Below are 9,449 nucleotides of genomic sequence, written 5' to 3' on the forward strand. Positions count from 1 at the left end.
TCTATAGATCACTTTGGGAAGTATTGCCATCTTAACCAATTCTTTGTATTCGTAAACATAAAATATTATTTCATTTATTTAGGATTAATCAATTTTTAAATTTTTTTGTAGTTTTCAGTTTGTAACCCTTGCATTTATTTTTTAAAAATTATTCATAAGTTTTTTATTCTTTTGAATGGAATTAAAATTGAAGTTCTAGTGAAATTTTCTCAATTTCATTTTCAGCTGTTTATTCCTAGTATACAGCTATGTGATTTATCATTCTATATTGATCTTATAGTTTGACATCTAGTTGAGCTTTACATGTATGTTTATTTTAAATAGATAACTTCCTCTGGAATATATATATATGTATATACATATATGTAGTCCTCAAGAATGCATATATTTATGCATATATATATGTTTGCATATTTAATAAATTACAGCAGGCCGGACTCCTTGTATGGGAGAGTACAACATGGACATTTCAGCTATCTCAGAGCTCCTGAAATTCACAGGAACTTGCCCCACTTTGCTTCCTTGTCCCATTCCTAAGTTTTAAACTTTTGATTAATGTGGAGAAAAAGAAATTATACAAACAACAAAAGTGATGTCAGTTTGTATGTGGAGCAGGAAGGCATCTTGCTAAGTCAATGTCAGAATCTAAACACCATGTAGCCAGATGTTTAATATGATAGTCATCACTTTCTTGGGTACACTTCTGGCACATGAATGTGAACAGAAGGGCCCAAAAAGAATATAATAATAGATTATATAAAAATATTTGAAGTGTCACAGAAGCAAATCTATCTAGAGATGTCTTATCTATGGGACTTAAGGAGCTCACATAGGGCATACAGACAGGTCCAAGTCAGGATCCAATAGGAAGAGAGAGAATTCATGACTTGGGCCATCAAAACCAAAATGCATGTGAAGGAAGCTGGAAATGAGGAGAAATTTTTCATTTCCAAGAACAAATATATAACATTCTTAAGTAAAGTGCTGTCTCCTTTCCTTTAAGAATTATGGTACATTTAGACACACACACACACACACACACACACACACACACACAGAGTTTTGGGAAAACATAGATGATGCTGTTCACTGAAATGGAAAAAAGAATAAATAGGTATCTTGGTAGAATAAAACAACCAGAAATACAGAATTCTAACTTCCTATTCTATCTTCTCATCACTCTCACCATTACTATTCTGTCATCTGGAATACTGCAATATCTTTCTAATTGTTTCCCTCCTTCCAACCTCTCCTGAATATATACTCCACAAGGTAGCCAATGAGATTTTTATAAAATCATAAATCAGATTGCTTTGCTCCTTTGCACAAAAATGTAAAATATTTTCTCAGATCATTCTGAATAAAATACAAAATCTTTAACATGGTTTGTAGGTTTCCAAGTGATCCAACCCTCTGCTACCTGTCATTTCCTACCAGTTTCTCCTCACTTCTTCCACTCTAGGAATGTGCATGCTGACCTATTTGTTCTTCCCAGAATAAGTCAAGCAATTCTGGCTTTGGAGATGTGCATTTACTGTTCTCTCCATGTGGGAGATGCGATCCCCATGTAGCTGAATGTCTTGCTCCCTCACTTTTTCTTATGGTACCAGGGATGGGGCCTGGAGTCTTCTGTATGATAGGCAAGTGCTTCACCACTGATCTACACCCACAGCCCTTGCTCCCTTGTTTTTTTGAGACCAAAATAAAATTGAATTATCAAATCTATTATGGAATGATAAACTTTTCATACTACCATATATAAAATAGCCATTCTCCTCACCCTCCATCATGTTTGACAGAGAGATGATGATTATGAGTGAAGATGTCTGATAAGCAGTTGGATATGTGGGTCTAGAGTTTAGTTAGGAAGTCTGAGCTAGCAAAACACATACACATACACGTGTGTGTGTATATGTATACCTATATACATATATGAGTTTCTATCACTCAAAGAAAGGCATCTAGTGTTTGAATTATGTGGAGGGGTGAAATTGTTGATAGTAAACTTGTATGTGTCTACGAAAATTTCACAATAAAACTCCCTTGTAGTCCTAATGATAAAATTTTAAAAAGGTATGTAAGACTATTTGAAAGTTCAGATTTTCTGGATCTCATTTAAAATTTCTCAAATAAGAACTTCTTAAGGTGAGGCTTAGAATTATGTAGCCTGATAAAGTTACATATATGATTCTGTGTATAGCCCTAGACTGGGAACCACTCTAAAAACCTCTACCAAACTTACTAGTAACTTTCAAATTGCTGAATTCAGTAGATACTTTATATGTCTAATTTGACCAGTCTGTTGGGATTGATAGCTGATCATTATTAAATATTCTACTTCTTTATCTTACTAGGACCACATACTTATGATTCTCCTGCCACCTTTCTGGCTATTCCTTAAGTCTGTTTTATGATCTTAATTCCTGCCAATCCCTTCAATATAGGTGTTCTCTAAGTTTTTTATCTCTGCTCTTCTGTGACTTCTATGACTAACATTCTACACATTCTCTTTGGTTACACTCGTCCATTCACATGACTTAAATATGTATGTTATTTTTATTATTGTTGTACTGGGGGTACAATGTAACATTTACAATAGTTCCTACTATATATTATAGTTGAATTTATCCCCTCCATCTTTCTCCCTATCCCTCTTTGCCTGCTTCTTGAAATAGTTTCAATAAGTCTTATTTTTCCACTTAAATATGTATTTTACTGATGCTCACACTTCTATTCCTGATCTAGTTCTTTTCTAAGTTCAAACCCATCTATAATATTGCCTATATTACCATTTAGATATTATATGAGCACCTCAAAGCAAACATTCCCAAAGTTTATTTTTAAATATTTCCTCCATATTTCAGTAAATGATACTACTATAATACATGACATAAGTCACTAAAAGTTATTTATTCCACCTTCTACCTATCATCCACTTTTCTCCATTTTTACTGTTGCTATCAGGCCATAATCATCTCTCATCTGATTTATTGACAGATTACATTGTATTTTATGTGTTTACATGCCCATTTATTCTACTATACTGTGAGTAATGACAATAAGACCATTAATTTATTCATTCAACAAATATGTATTGGTGACTTATTACATTTCATGTTATATAGTATTCATCTCTGTATCTCTCACATCAGGTATATTGTCTGACATTAAGTATGTGCTTGTTATATGTTTGTCGTATTGAGTTACATTGAAATTCCACAATGTCACAGATGAGGAAAACCACCTGAAGTAGAAAAAATAATTATCACCTATAGGCTTTTTGGTTAAGAATCTGTATTTCCTTGGCATTGCTTACTTATTCTGGCATCATCACTGCTGAATCAGGATGACCACAGGTTTCATCTGGCACTTCTAAAGAGCTACTCTTGATTTCAATAGTATACAGATAGAGCTGGTCTTATTATAGCAATTTTCAGCCTCTGAAACAGATTTGAGCTGTGTCCTGTGGGAAAGAGAATGGGGAAATACTTTCAAAACTTGTATGGAGGCATGTGTTTTATGCAGACAAAACAAGAGAAAACAAGTAATAAGAGTTTCATTAGGTTTGTGGGTAAAGTTCCTGATAATGATTATTTTAGATACTGTGTTGGACTCTTATATAAAGTTGGTTCTAAAGAAGCTCAGTAATTCTAAGAATATGAATGAGAATGTAATGTGATGTTTTCTACAGACAATTTCTGCTCCTAATTTTTTAAAGCTATGAGTATAGGGGACCCTCTTAAAATAGTTTACAAATGTGATTTTTCATACCTTTGTGTTTTTGTTTAGACTGTTATCTCTGCTTGCAATGGTATTCATTCATTTTTTTATTTATCAAATATTTTCTGAGCATTTACTCTCTGTCAGGCAGTATAATGTCTTTTAGAGGTTCTTGCTGTCATGTTCTGTTATAGATTTTGCACTTGGTAGTTATCTTGCTGCATCTTTTTCACCTCCAAATTTGAATATGGTTGATGTACTTCCTATACAAGAATGAATATAGAATTTTTAAACTGTTGAATTCACCATAAGAAGGAGACTAAGGTAAAAAGGAGAAAAATAGAGGAGATGAACCAATCTGAGTCATAAAACATATATACATGGAAATGTCACTAGGAAGTCAATATATAGCTATCTTAAACAAACAAAAATGTCATTTAAAAAAAATGCAGAACAAATCCTGTCTGGATGTTTGGTACCAATAAGAGGGGAAGGATTTAGGAAAGGGTGTAGTAGGGTGAATATGATGCAAATATTGTGTAAACATGTATGTAAATGGAAAAATGAGACCTGTTGAAACTATTCCAGGAACAGAGGGAAGAGGGAGATAAAGGAGAATGATGGAGGGGTTGAATTCAGCTATGATATATTGTAAAAACTTTTGTACATGTCACAATGTACCCCTAGTGTAACAATAATAAAAAATAGTAAATGTTACCATTTCTAGGAGATATTCTATAACACTATCAACAATGGATTAGATGTATTTCTATCTTTTCCATTCCAAAACACTTGTCATCCTTTAGTACATTTATCTACTGGTGATCTACTAAATTATGAACCTGTTGAAATCAGAGAGTCATATATTAGTTATATTTAATGTAAGTAATATCGAAGTAATAATATATTATTTATTTATTTATTGTTGTACTTTAATTTATTCCTGTATCTCCAGAACTTGGCAAAAAGTTGGTCCTCAATATACGATTGAATTGTTGAATGAATGAATCAACAATCTCATAATTTGGGAAAGGAAATAACATAGAATATAGAAGGTATATTATAGTATATGAGGGCAAAAATATGTTTGGAAGTTGAGTAAATTTATTCATTTCTGTTTTCCTCCATTCCAAATTTATTGATTTCTCTTATAGGTATACTCTTTCTTCAAGGAAATATTAGTTTATTGGGAGATATAGATAAGTAAATAGACCATTTAAATACAGTGCATTAGACACTCTGACAATAATAAATACATCTTCTATGACTCAGCTGAGGAAATACTCCCTCCAGGAAGTCAGTCTTCACTGACTTTTCCAGATAAAATTTTGTTTATGTAATCTTTATTCTCATCCGTATACTTAAATTTTCTGTGCTTCCTTCAAATATAGTGAGTACCATATTATGCATATATTCTAATCACTGAATTAATTAATTAATTCATTGGCCTCCACAGGCCAATGAACATCTTGAGAGCATGCCATTTTGATTTGACTCTGCACAGTGCCTGGAGTGGTCTCTATTGAGTGCTTAGATTCATTATTATTTGCATTATCTTAAGTTACCCTCTTTTTAACAAATAAATTTAGTGTCCCTATTTCTCAAATGAAGAAAGTGAGGCTAAGAAGGCTGAATCAAGCCACCCACAGCTACTAATTAATAGAACTGGTTGTAAACCTAAGCATGACTCTTAAGACCTGTAGGATTGCCTTGGTTTTGGAGATGTTTTCTGTGGGTATTATTTCTTTGACCCTTGGACTTCATTAGGGTCAAACTTAGGGATACTCCTTAGTTGACATATTCTTATCCAGGCTTCAGGTGCTTAAGTCCTGTTTTCAGCAGAGATAGTTTCAGGTAAAATTGTAACAGGGGCAAAGCATGTGTCTTTCCTTCACTCTAAAGTACACAGCATGCTTTGGTTCAGAATGCTTATAGATTCTCCTTTTTGGTCCTAATTTCTCCTCAGTATTAGGCTATTTCTATTTTATCCTTCTTTGGTTTCTTTGCTGATTCTTCCTTATCCTTTCATCCTCTAACGTTCCACATGATACTACAGTTCCGTTCTTTTCTCTCTCACTTTCCTCTACTTTAGAGGTTTCATACATTTTCAAAACTCTGGTGATCTCTTCCATGATAAGAGGTCCTAAAGACTCCGTCCTGGCCTATCACTTAAATTCTAGTTTGTACCAAATATTCCCACTTGAAAATGTCTGATAATCACCTCAAGTTCAAAACTTCCTAAGAACAACCCAAAGGTATTATTATCTTCCTTGTTCATTGTACAGTAAAACGAATGCTGGGCCAAATATTAGGAGACCTGGGTTCTACTTCTGACTCTGTCACTAACTTGGCATTTCATGGTTTATTTCAACAACAGTTTATTATGTGAAAATCACAATAAAAGTACCATGGAGGGAAAACACATGGATCTTCAAGAGGCTAATTTTAGTTGAAAAGATGAGATACATACATAAGTTACTACAGAGAAAGTTAGAAAATGACAAATATCGTACATAAGAGAAGCACAACTATGTCATTATCAGAGTTCAGGGTATGGTTGATGAAACAATGAAAAACGTTATAGAAGAAATCATATTCTGATGCAGTCTTTAAGAGTTAAGTGAGATTCTATAGCTTAATGTAAAAGAGAAATCAGGACAAGCAGTTAGCTGGGGATTTGAGTACAATTTTATAATGGAGGTTTGATAAAAAAATCTCCAAAGCTTTTTCCAACCATAATATTGTATATTTGTTCCTTTAAACTGACCATTGTCTTCCAACTTCGTCATATGGTAATAGTATCATTGGCATTTCTATCATATTCAATAGAAAACTTTCCATCCTTACTTCCCATTCTCACTATTATTTCCCTAACCCAGCCCATACCATTTTCTGTTTAGTTTACTCCAAAGTCCTTTAAATTCCTGACCTGACTAAGGTGTCTCTCCCTCTAATATATCATTCCAAAGTGTTTTTCTTAAGTGTGGTTTATTTTTCCACTTTATGCCTTTGTTCATAACATTAATTCTAATTCTTAGAGCATTAAGTCTAAATTGCTCTGCCTGTCATTCAAGTTATTCTCCAACACTACACATTCCTATTCCTCTCTTCAATATACTTCTTACTTAAAACAGTTCGAATGTTTCACTTTTCTAGACTCCATGCATATTGTTATCATTCTAACTTTCCATATGTATCCTTCATAGGAATTATATATGCTTATTCATTTTCTGCTTAGGTTCTGATTCTTCCATGAATCCTTCCCTAACTACATAATTTATTTCTATACTTGTGACTCCTACAATGTTTTCACTCATGTTCTATCTTTTTTATTAGGTATAATGTTAGTATATCTTTCCTATTTTCAAAACCTCTTTGAGTTAACTGTCATATCAAAATGACCTCAGTTACTATAAAGCATGGAAAGATGTGATTCATTAAATTATAAAGGTATAACTCAGAAATTTCTAAAACAGAATAGTATGGGAAATATTTAAAGGTCAGAGTGATTTCTCTGTTGTTCCTCAAGGTTACTTGTTTATTTTTTGGAAATCACTAGCTTGAAGAAGTACATGGGTTGATCTGTGCTGAAACATCTCCAAATTAACTAGGAATTTAATTAATGTCAGCAAAGTGTCATGTAAACAGAAAGAAGGGACTAGATTGAGAAATAAGAGACATGCGTTTGTTTCTAGGGTTCTACACTGTCACTAACTAGCTGGATGATCTTGGACAACTCAATGAGTTCACTAAAACGTGTTTTGTAAAAAGCACATTACTAACCAGAGAACTAAGCAAACAGATTTCCTGAAATGCAGTTATAAGAATCTAATGAGTTTGTAAAAGAAGATACCAGGAAATACATACTGAAGTTTGTTATGTCTCAACTTGAAATTTCTTTTTATATTTGCACTATCCCAATAGTTTACCAAAACTCATGAAACTACAAATAGTCTTTTGGAAGCACAATAAAATACAAATAATGATATCCATGTAGATTTTCAGGAATCAGTTAGCTATTCATTCAATAATCATTAATTCAGTGACCAGTGTGCCAATCTCTAGAGATAAAGCAGTGAAGACAAATATGATAAGTGTTGTATCTGCCTTCAAAAGGATCACTGTTTAAAATGGGAGACAGATAATTATAATAAAGGCTGATAAATGCTGTGATAGTGTTTAAGTATAAGGAGGTCAGTAGAGAGCAAAGAAAAGGACAGATATCTAACCTATCTTTTGAAGAGCGAGGTCAGTGATTAGGCAACATTTTTTCCTACAGTGACTAACTTCTAGGCTTAGGTTTAAAAAGGAAGCATTTCAGTAAGGGTGAACAGGATATTCAAATGCAAGGAAATAAACAGCCTAAAATACTCGGAGATATTGTCTTAGTCTATTTGGACTGCTGTAACAAAATATCTTAAACTAGGTAACTTACAATTAACAGAATTTATTTCTCACAGTTTTGGAAGCTGGAATCAGGGAACTGGCAGTTTCTGATGAGGTCCTGCTTCCTAATTCATAGATGGTACCTTCCACTGTGTTCCTACATGGTAGAAGGAGTAAACTACCTCTCTATAGTCTCTTGTAAAAGAGCACTAATTCCATTCATGAGAGTCCCACTCTCATGAATGTAATTAATTCCCAAAGGCCTTTCCTCCTAATACCATCACATTGATAATTAGATTTCAACATAAGAATTTTGGGGCGACACAAGCATTCCAACTGCAGCAGATACCAAAAGTTCGAAGAAAACTTCTCTAAGGGATTTACACATGTTTGGATACTATGGTACAATGGTTAAGAGTGCAAGCTCTGGATGAGTTGCCTTGGGTTAAATCCCAGATCTGCAACTTGAATAAGTTTTTTTGGACCTTTGTTTATCATTTGTAAAATCACTAAAATTTATAAACATACCTCATAGGGTTGCTGTGAGAATGAAATAGGGTAAAACATAAAATGCTTAAGACAGTATTTTAGGTAGAGTAAATATGTCTCCTTATCCAATTAAATGTCAGCTCCAGGAATACAGAAAATTTAGCTGTTGAATTGTAAGCACTTGGATAGTGATTGGCCCATATTAGGCCAATTTCAATTCATTGTAATTGATGTAATTCATGATCATCAAAATAATTCTTTTTTGTCAGAGGTAATCATCCTAAGAGATGAAAACTTTGAATAATCTCAGTTTATTTCATTGTAACCTTAATGCAAATCCATAGAATAAAGGAATGAAAGGAATTAGGTATCCCACCTTTTCAAATTTAAAGTAATATCTTAAAAAAAATAAAAAGACTTCAAATTAAAATCATCTCTTGCTCCTCCTACAGTAACATTTATAGTTACTATTCATTGAATGCTTGCTATATGCCATACACATGATAAGACCTAATTAAAGCTACAGGACACCAACATAATCCTGTGATGTAGGTACTGTTTATATTTCCATTTTAAAGATGAAGAAACAGACTCAGAGTGGTGAAATGAATTGTCCGAAGTTAGATAGCTCATAAGTTGAGGGACAAAAAATGTGAAACTTGATTTGTTTGGCCTAAATCTAGTTAGTAGTGTAGTGCTTGGCACATATAATGTGCAATAAATAATTGTTGAAAAAGTAGGTGAATGAACACATTAGTAATCTATCTTATTCTGCAAATGAACCTACAGTTTAATATTTATTGTTTTCATGAGCTCATTAAGCTCAAGTATACGAGATTTAAGTCATAAAAGAG

Source organism: Castor canadensis, chromosome X (assembly GCF_047511655.1).
Source record: "Castor canadensis chromosome X, mCasCan1.hap1v2, whole genome shotgun sequence".
In the NCBI taxonomy this organism is placed as follows: domain Eukaryota; kingdom Metazoa; phylum Chordata; class Mammalia; order Rodentia; family Castoridae; genus Castor; species Castor canadensis.